The following is a 24392-nucleotide window of genomic DNA, read 5'->3' on the forward strand; positions in this document are numbered from 1 at the left end:
CTGTTCACAAACGGGCAAGTTCTTTATCCATTTATTGCGCGCGTGGGTTTTCATTCAAATTTTGAACCAAATCTCATCGCTTTGCTCCTTGCTCAGGTCATTTTGCCCACACGTTTAATCGTTAATTAATGCACGCTAAATTGAAAAGCTCGAGATCTAAGTACCCATACCGTTAACTAAACTTTTAAGTTCAAATTGAGCATTTCTGCTAAAAGCAGCATTTAAAGTGCCTCTATCTAAACTGGTTTTGAAATTGAAATTCGAAAAAGGTAACATAACACGTGCATTACATTGGTATCAGCGGATTAAAAATTCACCTTGTGGAATCTGGAACCGCGCTGATCCAGACGGGATCGAGCGATTTGATATTGATGGTCAATATCTATGCATGATGTCATTTCGGTTAGGAAATGGGTCGCAATCAGCAATATCCATCGAGGGACAATGGTAATACCTTATTTGAATTTTTATTGTCGTTAATTTACCCCACTCATCACTAATCTACGCGGCACATTCTCAGTCGCTCTAGAGCTAGACTTTTAATTAAGTTAATTTGCCGTTTTGAAAAAATTTAACTGGCTCTCTAACCCAATTAAACGTCTCATTTTTCACTTGAAACAACTATAAATAATTGAAATCTCTCGATGAAATCGCCCCTTGATAACAATGGGACTTTTCCTTGAGATGCCAGAGGGACCACGGTGTAATTAAATTTTTCACCCCTCTTGCTCAAGATAGAAAATGCTTGTTAATGAATGAGAAGATGGCCCATTTTTATGGCGGTTTATTTTTTATGGGGTGTTAAATAGACCGTCGGTTAATGGTGTTTTAAGTGCGCAAAACCTAAACAGTAGCAATAATGAGCCTGTTCCTTTTTAAGCCTCCATAGTTTTGAAACTGGATTAAGCCCAGTAAGGACTATAGTTCTATCATCCAAATTATAGAAATACCCTCAGTTCTGTCTAAGGCTTGGACAGTTAATAGCACATAATCCTATTATTCCGTGAGGATGTTTTGTGCACCTGGAAATATTATTTAACGAACTAATGAACGCAGGCTTTGCCTTGACAAGTCCATAGTCTGGATTCGCCGAAACCGAAGGACAGATTATAGTTTCTATATTCCCATTTCCCGGTGTAGGTTCACTAACGGAAGACAAAAAGGATTTCCTTCTTCTGCATAAGGAAAATTATCATTTCCAAACGGGGGTATATTTTTCCATTCCAAAGATTAGGCAATATTTTACTGGAAATATAACCCAGCTCGATCCGAGGATTTGCATATCCAATTCAGCAGATCCATAATAAAGAAAGATAAAGCCCACGGAAAGATAATCTTTCAATTTTGGTAAAATGTTTTTTGTTTAATATTTTCGGGGAAATATATTCAGATGAAAAGGGAATAGGCGGTGATAAATATAAGGATTTATTAAGTTAAAGCCACAATATTGCAATCATGTTTAGTCCAGTTTGGGAGCGACGTGAGAACGGAATCCAACGATTTTTCGCAATTTTCCATATGCACGGTCTTATAAATTCTCCTTTGCAACTAAAAAATAATGAATCCGGAATTAGCTCATATAAAAGCAGAGATGCGGCTCGTTAAAAAGGAAAAAACCAATACGGACCTATTTGTCATGACGTCAAATTTATTTATTAACAAGCCTGACCGCTGTTACCACATTCCCTAATTGAGAGTTATAACCTTTATTACTTCCAAGGGAAAAAGAACACGATGTTCGGTGTCCTGCAATTTTTTTTCAAACTGTATTTTTCTGTGGGGACGAATCCTGTTAATATTCATTTGGATTTGCATTAATGTCATTCGCAAGGGGTAAGAAAAATATGCTTTAATTTTGGTATGGGTGATTTCGGTCTGCTCTGGCAAAATTCAGTAGATACGATTGTTCTGATTCCGGGTTATTTCCAGTAAGAACTGAATCTACTCAAGTCATCCTATTTTGTGAGTTCCGGAACAAATGCTTTAACTCAAGCCTGCCTGGAAGATCTGCTGGTAGGAAATTCTGTATGGGGGTCGAGTAATGTGGAGGGAGATCATTGTTGCGAATTACTCGACCTATTGATGATTTGTTAACTGCAGTTTCTGCCTCTAATCACGTCGAACTTACTTTAAGGGTTTTCCGCTATCAGGACCAAAACTTTTTCTCTTTGTTCTCGAGTAATAATTTTTGGTTGACCTGTAGAATCTCACTTGGGCTGCGGCGATCCGGTTTCGCCCAACTTGTCACAAATACTTTGAATTAATTTGTGATTGACTTAGATTCCGTTTGGATGAATTTCAAAGTACCTGGCACGAGCTTTTGGTCCACTGAAGTTCACTTAAACGGAACAACATTTTAAATCACAAGCACGACTTTAATTTCAGCCAATTTTGAAGGAAAAATCAATAGCGACTTTCACGAGCTTCTGCAAATAGGTATTCAGATTAAAAATGGCGCTCTTGTCAACAAAACGTAACGCCTCATTCCTTCGTTTGACTTCGCTAAATCTCGGCTTTATTCGGGAATACATACATATGAACATTCGCTAGGCACTAAACTAGCAAGTATCTCGAAAACAGTCAAGTTTTGAGGCTACTAACAGGTATACTTTTTTCATCTGGAATGTTTAATCGAATTTATTTTTTATCCCAGGGCTACCGGCGACGCGCGGGAAAAAAATTAGAGCCTTTTTAACGAGGCGAAAGAGTTCCGAGCAGCGCCCCCTATTAGCTGTAACGAAACCGACAGCACTAGCTTGTTTCCCGCATACGAAAACACTCCGTATTTTTGCTAATATCAACTTACGCGGAATACAACGATGCGCTGCATCTTAATATTTTAATGAGAGGAGTCTGCCGTTGCTGTTTGTCCCGTTGCTCTTGGGACACCCTGTATCGGCGATTACCAAAAACTTGTAAACACCTCAGGAGACGATCACAATAAAATCGTGTTGTTGCGCGCCCTCCAAAATATGTTTGTTCGTTTTTAATACGCGCCAAGCAATTATTATTCCGGTTAAGGGAATGATGCCCATTATATGCCGGTAAAATCTCATTTTGCCCCGGAAAGCGGAAGATTGATCGATTCTGAATGCCTTACACAAACCCATTCAGAAATAATATTAGTCCTCCGGAAAATAATCCTAAGTGAGTGGTATGTGTGCCTTTCCCCTACGGCAAATAAGCTTTGACGTCTATTCTTTACATTTGTCATTTTTCATGCAAATCGAGATGCACTCAACGTGATCCGAAGGCAATATTAATATCGACCAGCTCATGTCTTTTCGAGTCACATTCTTCGGATATAAAGAATGAAATTGATATATCGTCCGTTTGTGGGTAGGAAAATTTATTTATGTTCGGCTTGATCATAAAAGCTTCTTGGAGATACTGTTTTACGGCCATAAAGTGATTCATTGTGGTCATGCTACAATGAAGCAGGTGAATTTGTAATTTTATTAGAATAAATCAGGTAACATACTTCTCTTGCCGGCGGAACTGACAATTACTGAGTCGTGCCTGACGGGCATCTATTTCTTTTAACAGGAGATTAAGGTATTTCGGAGGTGTTTTAATTCCGATTAAAGGCATAATTAAAGTCAAATGCAAATTATTAACAAAAACATGAAATTGGGTATAAAACGTTGTATATAATGTTTACGTAATGAGTTCTTATTCAACTCTTCCGTTTGTGGACTCGCTCGGCTATAATTTGATGTGTCTCATAAAACCGTAGATTATGCACTTATTGCCTATACAGTGCGGGTCTAAATTGCAACTCCCTTTTTACTTTTTAACAAATTATTCGTTTTTTAAATTCTAAAGCAGCATTAAACAGAACAACAAATGCTATCTATTGACCTTCGTTTGTTTTTTAAATTGAAACACCGGTCAAGGGTTGGGGCAAATTTAAAGCCGCATGGTACAGCCATTATTAAGCCTCTTTAAAGCGGTTAGAATTATACAAAACTATTTCGAACATTCTGTGTTTTATAAATTTGATGTATGGCAGCCAATACGGTATTCATAAGAATCCCAAGACGACCATCTTGCCCTATCAAACAGACGCGTTCAAAATTACCTTGGGGCATAGATTCCTCGACCGTGAAAGATTGATGTTATATTAAGTTACATGTTTGAATAAATATTATTCTGATATAAAAACCACAGGGTGATACACTTTATTTTAGACATCACTGAATACAGAAGACTTTGGGGTTTTAGCTATCCCCGCAGGGTTGCGTTGTTATTTGTTGTTTCCGGTGAAATACCATGTATTACCGTAGCTATGCAGGTATATGTGATGCTTTTAAATTTAGGCGATATTAATTTATGATTGTGGTGATTAGGCGACAGTTCGCCAATGCTAGCAACGTGGGATGTGGGGTAACTGAGTACTGTCTCGGATTGATAATATTTTAGTTACAAGCACATACAGGGTGATTCATTAACAATAGAATAACCGAAAGCTGAAGATACTACGCGTCAAATGGTGACGATTGGGGAAGATACGCCTTATCCAAAAGTTGACGATTTCCGTTATACTCCTATACAGGGTACTGAAACTTAAATTTTAGTTGACTTTTTCTTTTAAATATTCTAAAAATGATTATAATTTTATATGAAAATGGGTACTTCTTTACGTACAAGACACGACTCAACAAATTTTTGATAAATTTCCAAACGCAGGGGTTACCATTAAAAAAATTAAATTGTGACGTCATATCTAGAACAATGACGACGTTGCAGCTAACATCATCCAACCAAAATGGGTGGAAGTGAGGCAGGTTCAAAAGACAAGCGAATCTGGATTTATTCAGCGGGAGTATTTGAGGCACAACCCAATCACTAGCATTGTCTTCGCCGCGATAATGGGGTTGAATTAGGTTGATTTCGTTTTAACCAAGCCATGCATGAACTATAAAATGAATCTGTAAACGTACAAAACACCGAAATATACGGAATTAATTCGCTGTAAGCAGTGACATCCGCACACGTCAAGATGATAGCAAGCGGAAACCGGACCGATCTGGCGCAAACAGGGCCGAATAAAGTTGCTGAGCGCTCCGGCATCGCTGGATAGCGCTGCCACTGCTGCTGCTGGCTCTGTCACCGATCTTCCGCTACATTTACTATGCACACGGCTTTTAGAAATCGCACCCGACGTTTTATTTTTGGAATATGCATGGATGTCTTCTTTGTTTCCTGCGATTAATTTTGCTATTTTATAATTTTATTTCGCCAAAAAATACGTAGGTACCTGCCTTGTGTAGGAGCCTCCTGGGCTCCACACTTCTGCAGAGGTAAGGGGTGCTTGAAACCATTATTAAACTTCCTCACGAACAGGGCGTACAAGAAGCAATGATGCAAATGAGTATTGAGAATATTCAGTTAAATTTGCATTGATTTCAAAAGCGCCGTACAACTGAGTGTTTTGTTGTTGTGAGATGTTCATGTGGACCCTTCTGCATCCGTAAAATTTATTTTATGTTTTTGGCATGTGTTATAAATTTTTTTCCCTTAATGTTTCTGCGGGGTCTTTATTTACTTTAATGTATTTTCCATCATTTGAAGGTGCTCGATTTTTTGCTTATAGGTAACATAGTCCCTTATAACTGAAGCTTTACCTTTTTCTGCTGGAGGGAATTAAATATTATTATCTTTAGGCCAAGAACTGAGGCCCTTCAGCCCAAGCGGGTTAAATGTTATTTAATTTTAACATGTTTATTTAAAATTAGTTTTGACCTAATTGAAAACTTTTTTTGGTCATTTTGTGATTAGGTTTGTGCTACTTCTTCTATAGCTGAAGTGAAATCGAGCTAAGACGCATTTCAGGAGTGGCAAACTAATTTGAGTGTTTGTGAAGAACAAGAGTTTCAGTCTCGGAAAGGTTCTTGTTGAGCAGCTTTATTACTCTCTACACAGTTACGTTGTTGTTGTTACAATATTATCACTCAGTGCTGGTCAGAACCCTTGCTAAACGATAAATGGGGTTCTTAGTTAAGGTCAATTACGAATACTGCGGAATTCCGTCCCTACTTGCGTATAAGACCTTTTTCTTAAATAAAATAAGAGAAAAAGAGCAGATTATTAAATAACAATTTTCATCCAGTAATATCGCCATAAAATTTAATTTTCTACCTACGGCACTGTCCTGGATTCCAGCCACTGTGCTTTTGCCGCCGAAATTGGAAATTACAGCGATATCTAATAAGTCATACGACGTTATTTTCGGACATCCTATATAGGGTGTTCTATTTAAAAAAAAAACGCACTTCACCAAGAGATCGTGTATCACGCTATAAGCATTCATTTCTACTTTTTCTACATGGAGCGAATTCGTAGACTTCTCCGACACCTTCGCCAAAATGTCTGCTTCTTATTAATTAAAATCGCGTTATCACAAAAGTGTCTACCGCATTATTTGGAATAAAAACAACTAAAGATAGATTTAGAACTTATCAAACAATTGTAATAATAATGAACCTACAAATGGAATAACATACAGGGTGTCTCCAAAAGCGTATTTTACCGTTATTATATATAATTCGTACGTATAATTAAGCTTCCCGTGCGACAATAAATAATGACAAATCGTTTTATTATTTCCGTTGAGCTTCCCTTTCAAAACACAGAAAACTCAGAGCTCCGTCAGATCTTAATATATTAAAGTTTTTAGAAGCACAATTCAATAACAGAAATGCTTATTTCATACGACTCAATAATCCATAAGAAACCAGGCTATAGGGGATATAATAATCGCCCATATTTTCCACAGCGGGGTATTTAACGCAACATTAAATATAGTTCCTCCTTCGGCTTTATTCCCGCGGAATCTTTCCATAGGCCGTTTTCCATTAAGCAAATGACGCGAGACGTGGAAAAACTATGAATAATGATCCACGAATTTATGTATGTTTTTAATGACAATAAAGACGGCTTTTCAATCTTTTTTAAATTTAATTAAGATTCGAATACATTGGTGCTGAATTAATCCAAGATAGTGGCCCATTCCGTGTCACCATTCAGTCAAGAGCCAAGTCAAACTTAGTACCGACTTAGTACCATATGTCTGTACCAACCTTATGATTACCGTTTGTTTATATATATTACACCCCACATATGCAAGTACTCAAGAGACTCAAATAATTGTGAGATAAACAAATTTTGTTGTATCTGAAAAACTGCCGATCCCTCGAGGATTAAGCAAGCAAGAAGGTGGCAAATTTCCTTCACCATTCAGTCGAGAAATATCCGTTAATCTCTTTGAATGCATTGTTGCATAAAACATCCCTAGTCCATATTTAAGACTACCAATTTTTCATGGTCTCTTATGTCAAAGCAGAATTAAATGAGCCTATGAGGGGATGGTCTTATTCGGTTGATATAAATGAGTCGTCATTTGTATTTTATTTTAATAAGCTTTTCGCATAATAGATTAGGTATAGTTTCGCTTTTCGCATTCTTACTCCAACCCCTGTTTTGGTTGCCCTTCTTTTTTATTTATTAAGGTGCCCAAGCTCCTGACTTGTTTTTTTCTGACATCCCTGCAAAACAAGAAGAGAGTGATGTGAAAATACGCGATAGCATGCTCAAACATTCATTCAAATCTAACAATAACGATATTTTTCTGTAGTAATATCACTGGCTTGTCTAGGTACAAGTTAGATCCAACTGAGTGAATAAAGGCCCTTAAGGAATACACCGAATTTCCCTATCGCGTATTAGCTGGGTCCCATAATGATAGGTAATTTTTTATTATTAAGATTTCGGGATTCGAAACGGCGTAAGCGCGGTTTTCGCAACTTATTAATTTTGAATTTTGATGGGACGACATTTGTACCAGTCAAAGATAATAATGGGGCTGGGAGGGGCGGTTGGGGGAAATATGGAGTAATATAGATATAAATGAGGGACCATAAAGAAGGCGAATATTTCGTTCGGGGTTTTGGGACTTGCGGCTGTGTATGGAGCGGTTTTCGATGTAACGTTTCCGACAATTTCTTATGCAAATAATTAAAATAGTTAGGAAATCGTTCGTTAATTTTCCAAATATCTCGGGTTTCTTTGGCTATAGGCCGAAAGAACTCGACAAATAGAAAGGAGTCGATTTGATTACGAAGAAACAATTATTTAAATTGATCCACTTGAGCGCGGGTTACCCAACCAGAGACACATAAGACATTCGGATACGCCTCTCTCGATAATTTATCGGTGAATTTCGAAATTACGCGAATAGCTTTATTCTGATTTATGTAGTAGTTCTTCTGTCAGAACTTCATATATGGATATAGGAAACGAGATCCGCAGATGGAGATGTTAATATCACACATTTGGCCCCAATAGTACAACCGCGGTTTATGCTAGTTTCAGTTGACCTGAAACTGGTTAGGTATCAATCCGAACTATCCCATCAAAACTAAAAACGGAGTTACTGACGATTTCATTTCAATTTGTCCACGACTGTTTAAACCTGCACGGCTCACACGTGATCTTACAAATATATGGCTGTTTTACTTAGTAATTGTTTCTGGGAATCCCCGGTATGTACGACATGCGTGGAGCCATACCTTTATTTGGTTTCTCTTTCATTCAATAGAAGTATCTTTGTGTTGTTTGCATTCATTAAATAAACCGTCAAAAAAGCATTTAGCAACTCTTATATGAGCATAAAACACCGCGCAAGTGACGCAGGGTTGATAATAAACCAATATTCAGCTTTTTTACTGAAATTAAATGGGAGTCATATAGAGTGAGAAAGAGTAATGAGGGCCCAGGGGAGATAATAAGCGTGATGTAGTCTTTATCCCCGCTGGCCGTTTAAGTTACATATGGCAACCTGCTCGCCCAACTCGTAGCGTGGTAGTAATCCCATAAGGCAAACCCTATAGGTTTTTGGACGATAAAACAACACCATCGCGCAGTCCAGAAAATTCTGCATTTTCTGGCTAGTTACATAAGTAGCCATTTGACAGAAATATACAGAGAGATTTCTTAATCGAAACTGGTTCCATTTCGTAACTAGTTGTGAAATATGAGCAGGCACCTCAATTTCGCAACTCGGTTAATAAATGGGATCAGTAACCATAATGTTTGTTGTAGTTATGATGATACGAGGCGTAATTTGAATAAGTTTAAATTTCTGGGCAACTAACGAGTTTCGCATATAAATTATTTATCTAATTCTCAAGGCATTTGAGGTGCTGCATTGCTACCAGGCTGAGCAGTGATGGGTATACATAGAGGACGAAAAGTTCCGCATAAATTCGTTAAAAATTGAAGGAAATGTATTTAATGAAAATGCTTGAACGCGTCAAATGTTGTTTTATTTGTGTATTTTGTGATGTAAGCAACATGTGTACAGGAGTGTTCACGTGATAGATAAATGTGCTTTTTCATTCTTTTCCCACGGAACTCCGTGAAGATTGTGATGTTTTTGAGATTTTACTCGAACATATTTTATGTAACCTATGCATGTCTGAATTTAACAGTTTTCGGGGAAAAAAAACAAAAAATAGAAATAACTATGTAACTATCAATATTTAAAAATATAACGATGCAAACTACTATATTCTAATGTATTAAATGTTCAAACTGCACCCTGTTGACTTCCTGACAGTGGGCAAACAGCGATTCAAATTCCTCAAGAACTTTTCTTATCATCTGAAGAGGTGTTTGTTGAGTTTTTTGAGTAATTTTTTTTCACTTTTCTCTATTGTTGAGCTTGTTTAAATACACCTTAAGTTTCAGATAACCCCATAAAGGAAAGTCAATAAAAGTGAGGTCACACAAACTAGCAGGCCACTCTAATTGCTCCTTTCGTCCAATCCATCGAAAAAAAAACGTGAAATATGTTCAGGATTTCTAAGAGAAATTAAAAAAGTCATAGCATATGTAGGGTTCTACGAGAAAAAAACGAAAAACTACATTTACCTACTACATGGGCGACCCTGTATACATGTCAATTACGTAAAAAAAATGAGCAACTAAAAAAATATATGGGACGTGTTCCAACATTTTCAGGAAAAATATTTTCTTCAATTTTTAACGAATCGATGTGGGACTTTTGGTCCTCCACGTTTGTAGACTTTTGGTGTCGCTGGATACACCAACTTGGCTTCGTCAGTCCCCTTTCTCATGAACATATCTATTCCATATTGATATGTAAATCATAGCCAGGTCTCAGCACGGCCAGGAAAAAATGGCTGCTATCCCTTCTGAAGTAACTAAGTAAATCACAAACTAATTGGACCTTACCAGGTACCAGTAATCAGTGCCTCCAAAGCCAAATTAAGCAGTAAATATTCCCATCACTGTCATGATATATTGTGAAATCGTCATACGAGTGACGTATGCAGGACATGATCTCCGAGCAGGACATGATTCCTGCTATCACCTGGTAGCTGGACAATAAGCCATGAATATCCTGCGATGTGTAGGATGCGATCTAATTGCCTTCCTGCAGCCCTGCGGGCTCATAATTTAGGGGCAGATGATTTGTGTCTTTTGGTTACGGGATTCGGCCTCTTCCCTGGATAGATACTGGCTTTATTACTGGGGTTAATAAACAATTAGATCAATTCGAGACAGCGACATTTAACATTGGCTCTCTATTTGTGGGGTTCGGGCTATTTTTAGGTCTCGTTTTCCCTAATTAAAAGTTTAAAACTAATAAAGTCAGTCCCTCCAGCCAATAAACCAGTTTTTATGGGGTTTCTTATGAGAGTTTTAAAATAATTACCGTTTTTTACTACTGTTTGATAGAATCTCCCAGCGGTCTTATTGGCACATTTATTGCGCTTCATTCGGTATATGAATTTCGACACGCCTAATGGTATCGCTACTCATTAATGATATTCTGCCATCACTCATTGAACCACAAGACGAAATCCCTCATTAACGGGAACTAAAGTGGAAGTCAGTGAAAAGCTACTTTCAAAACACCGTTATTCTTATTCTTCAAAGGGCCTCACTGTACTCGTAGATAGAGAAATATATTCAATTAGGAGTTGTCTTCCATCTTTGAAGTTTCGAAGCTGATTTTCCAAATGAATGTGTTTCTTAAGCTCCACATGTATTAGGTACTTACAAGAAAATCGAGTTATGTAAAGGGTGTATAAAAGGGAGCGCACGATATATCGGAGTAGTCTTTACAAACTTCCTAGCAATTTCGGAAGTGGAGCAGGATTAAAAGTGAGGGATTAAGCAGAATTTAATTCCCTATAAATTATTCAAGCTACATTCGATTATGTGATTATCAAAGGCTTTTAGTTCACTGCCAGTAAACTTGCCAAGTTTGAGTTGAAGTATGAGCACTTCGAACTCAGGGAAATTTTTTTTCGAACGTACTCAATAAATAAATGCGGATTCCAGCTTCTAAGGGCGACAATTCTCCTAAAACCCTTAAGACCTTGTCGAATGAGCCGTAGAGCGCACTAAATCATTCCAAATGTCGTATTGGAAGAGATATATTGGTCGAGGATTGAGAAAGGAAAGGGGATGAGGCATGTTTGAGTCTATAGGAGATATTTCACGCATAATAAAACATGCTAAAGAGCGACGTCGTTATGATGCTCTTTTTGTCCCGCAAGAGCTCGATCAATCCTATAAGAGCTGGAAGAAACTATTTTTATATATCAGTGAAATCGGTATAACTCAAACTTAAAGTTCTTCAGCCACACAAAGCGCATAGTAGATTTATACACTTGTGCTTTTTATATTTCTTCCACACATCTCGCATTTCTTTGCGTTTCCTGCATAAATCAAATTCGAGTTCTTCGCGGAGGCTTTCACGGTGGTGTCGAATAAGTGTATCCAGATATATGCGGGGCCGATTGTCAAATAGGGAATGAGAGACTTCAAGACGAGTTTCTAGGCTTAGAGATGCCCAAATCGCCACAGTACACATCGATAAGAGACGCTTAAAATCGCAGGTGATGATGAAGGTGATTTGATAAAAGCGACAGAGAAAGGGTTACGCAAAGCAGCGAATCATTACAGGAACAATGCAATGTCCGCCCGCATGGCGGACACATCTAGGAAGTGCACGCTGAGGACCTAAAGGCCGGACCACGTTCAATACAGCTTGTACATTACGCAGAAAAGGAACGCCAGGAGAGAAGAAATCTTATGACCTCATCGACGACGTAAATATGACGTCACCATTTGATACGAAAAGTATTTCGTGGCCTCTATTCCTGACGTATACGGGGTCTTCCTAATGAAGTGGGTTCCATGGAGATTGTGGAAGCAGTAAGAGAGGCAAAGTAATCGAAATTAAAAAAATCGATGCTTTTCTTTATTTCTCCTACTTCGGTAGATCCAAGGGCATATTTGTCATACATTAAATCATTAAATCATCAAATAACAAAATTGGATATAATTGGTCCTTGGAAACCTTGAAGGCCTGGAAAATTTCAGAGAAAGCGGTTCGATTGGCAATTGTCGACAATATTGAGCTCTCAAATTTCCTAAAATTAACTCCTTCAGATCACTAATGTAAGGAGATATTCTGGAAAAACCACTTTGTACCCGATTTGATTGTAAAGGGCTGTTAAAGTAGATATCACAAGTGTTTGTTAATTAAACTGATAATGACTTGACTAACGGATATAAATTTCTTTTATTCTATTTTGCATACGTATCAGAAATAAATTATTCAATTTTTAACAACGTTTTTCTAATTTTGACAATTAAAACGACGATTTTCTTATTACGTACCGGTGCCCGAACGAGTTTAATATCGCAGCTAGTTACACAACCAAAGCAGATACTTTCATTCTATGACTCGGACTAGCAACAACAATGGTGCAGTTCTTCAGATATAGAGCGTAACTTGAATTTGTTTAAAAGTAGCTTTGATATGCCATTTTCTTATGATTCCCCTATCATACCGCAAAATAAAACTCATTGGGAAATGCTATTTTACATAACATGTGCTATGTGTCGCAAAATCCCAGTCATTACATAAAATTATGCATTTCTTAATTGGTTGCATAAATAGCCATATAGTCACTAATAATTAAAGAAAAACTAATCCTTTGGCATAACTAAATTTAAAAAAAATACTTTTTAATGGGGTTTTACTCTTTTAAAATCTCGTTGGATAAATGAAGTACAAGGGGTACCTAAAATTATTTTTTTTAACACCTGGTATATCGATTGTGCCACTGTTTCGGTTTATTGTAATTCGCGTTTAAGGAAAATTGTTGGCCAAGGATATGCGAAGTCCTATTGAAACCACAAATAATTATTTTTCACGCAGATGTAGACGTTTCAATTCGGCACCAGTACGTTTTTGCGTGCTGCTTTTAGAATACAGATCAATTGACAAAAAAAAAAAAACGTTGCTCAACTACATGAAAGACACCGATCTTGTAAGAACAATTTAAATTCTATGCAGTTCGTCTTGTCGCTTTAATCATGTACTTTTTGGAATTCTTCTCAATGCAGCTTACTCATCGAAAAGGATTTTAATCAGAAATGAAGATATTTATTTTTATATTCCAGCTAACTGTAAAATAGTTTTTTTTTCTATAGGCGGCACATAATTAGGTTACTTTATATTGAAAAATAGGGAGCTATAATCCATTTACTTTTTATTTGCAGTAGAGGGCGCCATGGAAATTTGACATATGGTCCCTGTATATTATGACAAATGTTAACAAACGTAACGAAACTGTAATGTTTTCAATGCAACATTAAAATTTAAAAAAAAAATCTAAAAAGTCCATATTATCATTCTGGCTGGAGTGCGTATAGCCCCATTTTTTACACACAAATATGCAAAAATAATCAAAATTAAAATTTTTTCTTTAGGTTTTTTCTCTATTGTATATTCAAATGTTCGCGACTTACAGCGAAAAGCAATTAAGACAGCTCAATATCTGGAGAAAACTTAGATTCAAACATGTTGTGTGTTCTAAAATTTTTATTTAGAATTATGAGAAGATTTCGGTTAGTGACTAAAATACAAGACAATCTATTAAAACAAATAATTTTCCTTCGCCGTGACTTTTTGACTAAACTTGTATACTATTTTTTTTAAGGAAATAGATTCGCACGAGCCAGACAACGTGTGATTCATACGTTTTTAGTTCAATTAGTTACGAAAATAATCCATCGTTTTCGTATACAGCCCTGTATACTGGAACCTAACACAACATCAGAAGCGTCTCGCGTCGGGGGTTGCGACTTAGCGCACAAGCGAATTAGCGCAAGTGCAATCGTTCTGGTCAGTGTTAACGTATTATTCACACACAGTCGTTAATTTACTATTGACATAGTTTAAATTTAAAGAATTCTCCCTGTTCTTCCCTTATGTTTGCCATATTCATAACTCAGTTTTGTGGCATCACACCTATCGCCTATCTCGGCCTCTCTCAGCCTCGAATCAATTTTGCAACATCTCTCTCGTAGTTAAATAGTCCAGCAAACGAAAGCCCCCTTATTTTATCGATTTTCCGAAGTAAGTAACGCAGTTTGAAAAGTCCAGTTTACCAGTTGCATCCAGACATTCAATAACACCGTCTTTGAATGACCATTGTCCCGCTGAAACAACATTATTCCTAACTTCATTTCACATATATCCCGAAACTGACCAGTGGCCATTCTGTGCAACTTATCTGAAGCCGAAGCTTTCGAATGGTTTTCTTTATCATTCGCAGGACAATAAGCTATATGTTCTATGTCTGCTGCTTGCCGGAATTAGTCTCCCTCGCTCTGTCAGTTAACGCATAAAAGCTCAAGGTTTAATAGCAATAATAATATAATTATCTTAGTCAGTTATTTTCGATCTTTAGTCATGAATGGAAAAAAGTCATATTGCTGGGCAGCCAGAGTCTAAAATGACATAACTTTTTATTCACGTCACAGGCTTCACGTCAGCACTGATGTCACATCTTTTGAAGAAATTCGTTAAGTATTAGCGTAACACTATCAGTATATTAGTTCCAAATATTAAAACTCAGCTTACTTCTCTAACTGAGTTCAATGGTAATAAGGGTTCATTATTTTTCAGTTCTCTTTTAAAATTGTTGATGAAGGACGTTGGGAGCTCCTCACACCGGCTCTAAGAACCTGGGCATTATTGGTTAATAATAACAGTAAGAACACCGATAATAAACAGATTTTTGTCGCAAAGGTTGATGAGAAAAGAAAACAGGTGCTTTAAAAACCAAAAACTACAAAAGTTAACGAAAATTCACGCTTTCAGAATGTCAGCTGTCACGCCAACCAAGAAACGTCAACAAAAATAGAGTTATGTTTTGACGTTCAAACATTCCTTTATCCTTTTTTAACATACCAAATTTATATGACCTGTCATTTTACATAAGGCGACTTTCAATTGTGACATTTGTGACGTGAATAAAAAGTCACCGGATTTGTACTGTAGGTAAGAGGTAGATGTATTTACTGAGGGGAAGCACCACTGGCGTAGCATTTAGGACGCTTCCGAAAGACCGGAAGGGCCTTTACGCTTGGATTTGTAGTTCCTCTGCTAGAAAAAAAAAATCTTTACTTAAAACGTTTGCACAAACACAAAATCACACACACGATCTCATGCAACCAAACCCCGCGCTTAGTTAACTCATCATCGAAATCTGGTCCTTTCGAGCGAACACCTCTAATTGAAACGCAAACACACACACACGTTCGCTTATTAGTCAAATCAAAAGGCTCAATAACAGATACCGTTAGATCGCAAACCGAACACAGTGGTCCAGTTGAACTTTTCCAGGATTTCCATTGGGAAATGGTGGAAGTTACGGGTTTGGTCGGGCGGCTCGACGCACATGGCGCCCTTTTACCACAAACCGAACTGCGTAATATGCTTAACACCTAAAACGGTTCAGCTGATAGATGTGTCTACATCGGTTATGACTGCAATTGATATTGTGGCAGGGCGATTCGAGTTCGGTGTTTGAGTTTTGCATTTGAAAGGAACAAATTGGCAGACCACTCACACTGTTTAGGGAGTAAAAGAAAAACCTCACTTGACATAAAAACCACGGATAGAACGTTGCATAACGGCTTATCAGGGACTATCGCCAACAGTTTGAAAGCACGAATTCATAGTCTTCAGCGCTGATTTGTATCTAGCACGTAAAACTCAAGTTTTACGCGCGCCGATCAATGCTCAGATGTTCAAAATTGGAGGAGAGCGTAAAGGAGTTTTACCCGAAAGCTGCCAAACAGTATTGTTGTGCATCGAGTGGGACTAAACTGTAATGGAACTACATTATTTTATGTACGTTTTTTTCCAAATTGCAACTACTCTTCCAGTTGATAGTCGTAAAACAAACGCTTTCACTGCTTCATCGTTGGTTCACGCAGTGGCTGTATTGAAATTGCTTAACAAACAAGTATATTAATTACAGCGATTAGTAATTTCTTCGCGTAGGCGATGATTGAAGTCAAAAGTACTTACTGATCGCTCGTTAATACATGTGTGAGCTTCGGCATTTTATGTCGACTGCATTACAAAGTAATACAACTACAAGAAGTTTCAATGCAAATTGCAGTCACCCTACTTACCCTACGTGCATTTGCATGTGAACCCGAAGTTGAAAAAAGAAAAAAAAGAAAATCCCATGCCAAACACTTAAACCATCATAAGCGACAGCCGCTGATCACGTGGATTAGGTTTGTTTTCATTTGTGACAGATGTCGACCACGGCTGTGATGACGCATGACAGATACTGGTCAGGCATGTGCTGCGATTCGTCAGATGCAAGCCAGCCACGTCAGTAATTGACAGCATCAAACCATTTACAATGTGCGAAAAATGGCGCATTCATGCATTATTCGATCATTAATGTTATTACTACGTCATTAATGTCATTACTGAGCCATTAAAGCAAAGGTGCCAAGCCGGCAACCAAAACAGAATATAATTATCGGACGAAACGTCACGTCGAGTCGCGTCGGCGAAGAGGTTGTAGCATTATTTTTGCTGCTTTTGTGCCATCCGCCAATTTCAACGAGAGGTAAGTGAATAGATGGGCCTGTGAAGATATATAACACTTAAAAAAATGTGTAATTTGGAGAGTTTTCTTAAGGAGACTTTCTTCCAAGCTTAAATTGACTCTGGATTACTTAGGTGCGCTTGTCAGAAGAGAAACATTGTAGCTCCGCTAGGCGGCGCTGGCGGTCATAATTCTCGGTCTCTGTGCAAGCAGCAAGGGACGAATTTTTTTTTTTTAATTTTTTTAAAAGAATAATCTCCAGACGAATATCAAGTATTTAAGTAGTCCACGCTTAACTATATTCCAAGCAATTATAATTCGTTCCTTGTAATAAGACCCGATTCGGCATTGGCACGTACCTACACTTATTAAATTGTCTATAAAGCCAAATATAGTATTTCAGACAGGGTTCCATAAAAATCCCTCATTTGTGTCCGATAACATCAGTAGCACGAACATTCGGAATCGTTGGAGATGGTTCGATAAGATACACTTTTATTTTAAAAGCCTGCTGGACTTTTGGTACGCCCATCTACTTACTACATTTTTTTGGTAAGGATAGCAATTTACAAATCTTTATTATTGATCTTCATGCACAGAGCATAAGGTAGTAGATCAAGGTATATCCCCGAATACTTTTTAAATTCATTATAGCAGCATGAGTTTTTCAGGCTGTCTGAAAAAAACTATAAAAAATGTTAAAGCCTTTTCGGTATCAAAGATCACATATCTCCCAAATGAATACGCGGAACCGAGAATTTATATTTCAAAAATATGATAGCGGCCTCTACGTGAGATGGGAGAATATGTTCCAATTACGGCCGAGCACAGATTTTGAAAAATTTATTATTGCCGGTGTATTTTTTAAATGTATTATTTTTAGGAAGCGGTCAAGAGAGAACGTGTGACCGCGATGTTAGTGCCCGATAACAGTGATTTAAATTTATCAAACATTAATACATTAATATCCCACACTTGATTGTTTCAAGGCTATAAAATCTAATGAAAGTCTTCTAAAGTTCCACTAAAAGAAAAATAGAGAAAAACAAGGAGAATTTTTCATCAAAACTTCGGCAAATTTTAGAAGTTCGTAAAAATGTATCGGAGAGTTTATGTGTCCCCGGGGAGAGATTAAATGGAGACAATACGCTTCGGAATTTGCCTAACTGCTCCATTTTTCTCAATTTTTAATCTTTACGCTCCAAGGTCTGCCAATACCAGCTCATTTTCCATCTCGAGAGCTTTTCACGTTTTATTTTAGGTGTAATTACCTAGTCGATCGCTTGTGGGATAGATTATCATTTTTTTGTGATCGAAACCAAGAAGAAATGTGACTGTAGCGTAGATATAGCTTTCCTCAAACACACCTCGTAGGAGAAAGTAATAGGGATAATAAACCTAATGGTGGTAAGCGAAGTACATCTAGTGTTTGCGGTATTCAAATCGCGGTCGTAAAAGAACGTAGCGAAACGAGCAGCGGATCAGCCGATGAATAAAAGACAATGATTTTCGAAGAAATTATTCAATACGAGGAGTGATGGAAGACTTTATTCAGTGGCGTCCGCAGGTCTCTACCACAATTTCCACACCCTATTTCGAAAATCTAATTCGTCTCTTTTTCCCTTATTTAATATTTTTTTAACAATATTCATCATTCATAGTTAAAAAACATATCGTTTTTCTTGTTACAATTACCTAACGTGATTCATGCTAGTTTGGAAATTTAACAATTTTTTAACAGAAAAATTGTAGGCAAGAATATTTAATGCAACATCGAATGCCACGCCACTGGATTTCTACTACAGTGTGACCTTTTTAGGAATTTTCGTGAATCAAAAAGGCTTTGCTACGGCCTATGAGAGGTCAAATAAGCTTACACTTGAAATGGTTACAGTACGAATATGAATTCGTAGACGTTTCGGATTAGATAAAACACGCAAGTAATAGTTCCTAAACAAATAAGTGTGTTAATGTGCGATGTTTAATCCACAACTGCTCGTTTAATAATTGCTATTACGGCTTATTGCTATGCCACTCGTTCAAAAACTTAGGCTAATGAGAACGAGATGGGAAGTTTAACTTACATTGTACATTATTATTTTGCTCTTATTAGTCTTATTTTATTTATTGAGTATGTTCTATACCATCGAGGCAGATTGTTAATTTTTTCTGTTATTTGGTTTGAGAATAGGGCGTGCTCCACAGGTAGGGGTATAAAAACAGCCAAAATAATAAAAATCAAGTAAGAAACGAACTAATAGAGAAAGAAAAAAAAAACTAAAATCTGAAAAATTAAAAACTAAAGAAACTCACAAATAGTATAGAAATTTTCTAGAAACCTTCTTCACAGTTCAATTGCCAGAATTTCAGGGAAAAAGGTTAGAAAACCATTCCTGCAGATTACGTCGCGATTCATGGATATTTGCCACTCATCGGAAACACTCTATATGGCATCTTTTTCCGAAATCTTTGGACTCTTTAATGACCCCCCTAAACGAATTGACTACAGCATATTCCCCGCTGTTTTCAATTTCCATTTTGTGCGGTCAGCACTCGAATGCGGGCAAGACGCTTTCGCACGTGTTAAATATTTCATTTGCGAACGCATGTATGTTAAATGTATTGATGTCTATCAGGTATTACGCTGCGGTACAGCGCATGTGCGGCGAAAAGCTTTTGCGCACGCCAGTCGAAGCCAGGTGCTTAGAAAAATGTTTGACAGTGACCGAGGCTACTTCGATTTTCTTGCGGTAAAGTACTACTTTCAGTTCGCAAAGTTACTTTGCGCACACTCGTGCTATTCTGTGTAAATAGATACATAAGAGTTACATAAAACTATGCATTTCTTAATTAGTTGTTTAAATGGCTATTTTATTATTCCAACGAAAAGAGTGGCAGTGTCTTCTAACCGAAACTAATGACTAAAATTAATCGGGTATCGAAAGCATTCAGCAAAAGTGTGCATTTCTTAACTAGTTACACCACAGATGAAACAAGACATTTTTTAGATGATACGCCCCTGAGTTTAAAATGTAAGACACGTATGGGTATAGCAAAAGAAATGCAATCTAAACGCCGAAATGTATATAATATTGAAAGGAAAAATACGAGCGTAAGTGACACAAAGGCAGAAACATTTAGAGGATGAGACAACGGGGGGTAAATATTTAAAATGACGTGGGGATGAAAAATTGACAGGCCCGCCTTCGTATGTGCTACTTATGGAAATGATATGTGATCACGTTTGGCAATAACCTGATGGAAACGAATCTATTAAGAATTTACGTCTATTCTTTTCCTTGGCAATATGGGTCGATACGGTTAATGAAAACATCATTTCCACCGGGCTTAATGACTGGTGCCGAAGAAAACGCGTAATAAAATTAGTAGTTACACGACGTTACGATCCGAGTTTCCCTGTCAATAAGAAAGGCGCTTAATGAATCGTTTCACAATAAAAACATGGAGGGAAAGAAGGATAAAGGTGGATTTCCCATTTGCTTTTATGCGTAATTTACACCGAAGCAATCGATGTATAAGGCAAAATGATCGCAGGAGCTCTTTACGTCCGGAATTACTACTTCTTTACCGACCCGAATTTCAAGGAAAGCGGCCATATTGCCGCATACAACTATAGTACAAATCTCGTAACCTTTTATTCACGTCACAAAATGTAACGATTGAGAGTCGCCTTACGTAAAATGACAACTCATATAAATTTAATGTGTTAAAAAAGAATAAAGATATATTTGAATGTCTAAACGCAACACTGTTTTGTTGCATGATGGCCGCTTAATTTGTTGACGTTTCCAGGTTTGTCTGACAGCTAATATTCTGAAAGCGTCAATTTTCATTAACTTTTGTCGTTTTTGATGTTTTAAACCTCTGTTTTGTTTGTTCATCACCTTTTGCGGTGAAAATCTGTTCCTTCGTCACCTAAAATTGTGCTACTGATTACTTATCATCGCTGTCGTTACTATTATTTTCGATATAACGTCCAAGTTCTTAAGCAGCCGGTGCCAGGAGCTTCTACCGTCCCTTATCCAGTATTTTCAAAGAGAATTGGAAAATAATGGACCCTTAGAACTATTGAATACAGCTAGAGAGGTAAATTGAATTTTGATATTTTGTAATTAATATACCGATGGAGGTGCACTAATATCCGCCAATTTCCTGCAAGATATTAATTTTGAAAAGATGTGACATCAGTTTCAATACGAAGTCTGTATCGTCATTAAAAATTTACGTACTTGTACCATAAGCATAGTTCGTAATTTGGACCTTCGTATGTGCGTCATACACACGAATCGTATGCATCAAATCAATTCAAGATCAACATAAAATATGAACCAGTGGCGGCTCAAAAATGTTACGTTATTGTATTGCACCGCAAAAGCTGGTGTATTAAAGCCAGGTAAAGAATAAGGAGATGAAGAACTATTATTTTATGAACTAAATGCAAGAAAAATAAAATCTAAACCACGAAAACTGTTTATAGTTATATGGAACACAGCGAAATCGTTAACATACATTGCGACGACTTGGATCGCGCTACGAAAATTGTAATAAATAACTATCTCAGACATACGTTCATACCACCTTTATCCAACCCGTACACACACCCATTATCAATTTTGACCCACGAGTCTAGTTTGTAGAAGACATGCATATCATATCTGTCTTTGTTATTTGAATATTACGTTCTCCCCAAACCCTAGGCATCTACGTGCTATCCTAACTCGATATACACGCAAAGATCCAAATTACAAAATATAATTATGCCCTATCGTATGGTTTTAGGCCCAGTTGCTGCTGGGAGGACGAATCGCTGCTCCTTGATGTCATGGAGATTTCGTTATGATAAAGTTCCTGAGGGAGACTTTTTATCAATATTCATTCTGCGGCGGACGTCCCACCAACAATTAAAAACTCATTTCCATTTATCCGTTCCATTTTTCCCTCTTATTTGTAATTACCATTGCCATCTTATTGTTCGATTCGTTCGCTGTCTTGTATAGCAAGATGTCGAGGAATAAGATGATTATTTTTTAATTAGGGGCTGCTTTTGAGGAGTTGTTTATTTCGACCCAAAGGGAAATTAAACCGAAAATATTCAAACGGAATTTAAAGAAATTACATAGATGTCTTAAAATTTATTTTTTGAAATCGTTACGACCAAATTTAGGTTCAGGGAATGCGCAATCGTTAAGATAATTGATTTTGAAATTAATCTGCATCTTGTCTGCAAATAAGATACCTAAAAGAGGGACACAACCTAAATGTAAATATAGAGGACAGTGACAGTGATTGGAAAGAATTGTAAAACTTCAAATTAAAGCTCTTTTCCACGCAAATGCTCGGAAAAAAGCTGTCTGATTTTTCGCACATCGGACGTCGGATATTCAAACACCAACAGCTTTGTTTTAAATCGTGTTTCCTGTACACCGAAAATTAATTTTCGGCTAGAACATTTAAAAATACAGTATTCTGTGTTGGCGAAAAACCATTGTACATCGCTTTTTTTGTTTTTTTAATGAAAAAGACACCCTGTGTATTATTATTTCTATACATGAAGCTCTTCGTTCCGGTTTCAAAATTTACGGTTTATAATTCTACTAAAGATAATTCAAAATCGAGTTTGGTGAATTAATTCCAGATTCAAAAAACAAAGAGAAATTAGGAAAATAATTTTAATGACAATCATTAAATTTTGACTAGATTCCGAAAAGTGGATTGGGGGAAGAGGGGGAACGTAAATTTTATTAAAACCCTTATATTTCAAATTTTTGGAAAATTCCCTGGATATCGAGATAAGCATCTTCCATCCTTATTTCCTACCATGAGGCATGTACTGAAAGAGAACGGATGTAGCAGCTCCTTTGTAACTCGATTGTAACTTTAAAAAAAAATTGACAATCGTCTGGCACAGCTGCCGAATTGCGATGTGACGTTTTTAACAATGTTGCCAGTTGCCCTATAATAGGAGCCGAATATCCACAAATTCTTGATTAGAAAAAAAGATAAAATTTTCGCTCACATTCTAATGAGCTTCGAATTAAAGCCAAGCGATGGATGTATTTTAATTTATTTATAATAAGTGCATGACAATATGGAAACGCTAATGGCATGTGACGTCAAGACAGGCGCAATAGGGAATCTTTATGATTGTGGTTCCCGTTAGACAAAGAATACCGTTACATTCTTAATTAGCTTCCTTTATTATTAATTAGCATGCAATCGAAGACTTTTTGTTCCATGATATTCGTAGAGGTTCAAAGGTATTGTCGGTCAATCATGTTCTTTTTACGGATCCGAAATCCTGCATTCGCGTACAGACTATTATAAATAAAGGTAAACATTATTTACGTATATTTGATGTGCAATGAAGACCTAGAGAAAGAACAATATACAGGATGTCTCATTTAAAAAGTAAATTTTTCCTATTTAACACTATAAAATTTCTAAACAACTTTTATATAACTTTCATATTTGACGTATTTTTCTAATATTTTCATAATCATAATTCATATTGTTTCATTTTCCAAAAATTCGCACAAAATAATTGAGGATGGCATACAAGCTTGAATACCCTGTACATTTCATTTCAGAAATCTAATATAGAGACAAAACATAGGAAAAACATGTTTGACAAAAATCGACTGGTTCCGAGGTTAGTTTGGCCCGTACTTCTTCTGTGCTCGCTGCGTTGTGAATCACCCTGTCTAAGCCCCATTGTTTCAGAAAACTATGCATTTCTCACTTAGTTAGATAAATAGCTATTTCCTTAGGTATTCTGAGAGTTGATTTGCGAAAATGCCTTGATTTCGAAGCTTCATATGGCTATAATTTAATAAACATGAGAATAGCACATTAGTGAAGCTGCTAGCAAGATGCTCAGTTATTAAATCACGATTAGTAAAATACAACGCAATTCTCGTATTTCGTATATAGGCATAGAAACCTAATAAACTAGGTCTGTCCGGGTCACTGGACGATGAATTAATTCCATGGGAAGTGGTATTTTCAGGAGTTCAGAGCGCTTATAGAAAAGCTACTTCGAATTATTAATCCAGAGGAATAAGTTCTTATCATAAACGGTTGCGTTCCAGAATTTTTTGCGAGCAGCACCTGCGCATCAGTAGTACTTGCGTAATATTCACGGGAAGTAAGGAGTGAAAATGTATTGGTATTAATCAAATTAATATTTTCTAAGGCAATTGAGTGAACTGATGATTAACATGAACAATTAAGTGGAATTCCAAGACGAAAAACTTCTTGATTTTATTACTCTATATCTATGAGAACGTATGTCAAATTGAAAATTCCACTTTGGCTATTAGAGTGTTTATGGCGGTCAAATATTCCAATTTAATATAGAGCCGTGGAATTTATTGTCTTTATTGTCTATTCCATGCTCAAATATTC

Source organism: Euwallacea fornicatus, chromosome 29, assembly GCF_040115645.1.
Source record: "Euwallacea fornicatus isolate EFF26 chromosome 29, ASM4011564v1, whole genome shotgun sequence".
In the NCBI taxonomy this organism is placed as follows: Eukaryota; Metazoa; Arthropoda; class Insecta; order Coleoptera; family Curculionidae; genus Euwallacea; species Euwallacea fornicatus.